At 32.6% G+C, this 969-nt stretch overlaps 1 non-coding gene across 1 annotated transcript; it reads left to right on the plus strand.

The window, feature by feature from the left end:
* The first annotated feature begins 584 nt into the window (after positions 1 to 584).
* On the plus strand, positions 585 to 666 carry Trnas-uga. Its single transcript has one exon. It is a non-coding gene; the product is annotated as a tRNA-Ser (tRNA).
* The last annotated feature ends 303 nt before the right edge of the window (positions 667 to 969 follow it).

Consider the following 969-nt stretch of genomic DNA (forward strand, 5'->3'; position numbering starts at 1 on the left):
CAGTTGATCCGGGTTCGATTCCCGGCCGACGCACACTTTTTATATATATTTTTTTTTTAATTCCATTTTATTTTTAGTTCATATGAGTTTTTGTATATTTCAACACTTTTTTTGTTGGGTAATTTGATAACCAAGTTTCCACCTATTTACTATTTAATTTAGCGCTTTCTCTGAAGAGAACCATGCAGTTAACAATGTATATATGGACATATACATAAATATATAGTTACTTCAGCATTTAATTTAATTATCCAATTACGTTTTTATTTCATTTGGTTCCCTTTTTGTTAGGCATGTGAACATTTTATTTCAACAAAGTTCATATGCATTTACTTTTTCTTATTCTTTAATATGTATGTATGTAGTCTTCGGCTAAAAAATTGAAAGCAGATGCAGGCGAAATTGCGCATAGCAACAAATAAAATCAGCTTAATCGACAACTGCACAGCCATCCATGCAGTAGCATACGACCTTGCTTGTTTAGTTTCTCCTTCCTTTTTGTTGCCAATCTTCGCACGTTCAAACACAAACCCATACACATCAACCCTTATTGAAGTGCACACTTTGGCAACGGCTTAACAACAGCTGCGGTGTCCGAGCGGTTAAGGAGATGGACTTGAAATCCATTGGGTTCTGCCCGCACAGGTTCGAATCCTGTCCGCAGCGAATTTTTTTTTTAACTTTGTATTTTTTTATTTTTTATTTCAATAATTCAAATTTTTTAATTAAATACTTACTGCAGACAAAACGGCACTTATTCCACCAAAGCTACATACATATAAAATGAATTGAATATTTGTACACAAACTGGTTATACAAAGCCCAAGAACACATAGCCGTGGCATTTTAATAAAACGACTTAAGTTAATTTAGAAGTTTTGACTTAGGATTAAAAAAAAATAAGATTATCTTCAATAATGTTACATTTTATTAAGCTTTTTTAAAAACAGCATATAGGCCTACGGCTAG

The sequence above is a fragment of the Rhagoletis pomonella genome, unplaced genomic scaffold (genome assembly GCF_013731165.1).
Source record: "Rhagoletis pomonella isolate Grant_MI unplaced genomic scaffold, Rhpom_1.0 Rhpom_scaffold_00101, whole genome shotgun sequence".
Lineage (NCBI taxonomy): Eukaryota > Metazoa > Arthropoda > Insecta > Diptera > Tephritidae > Rhagoletis > Rhagoletis pomonella.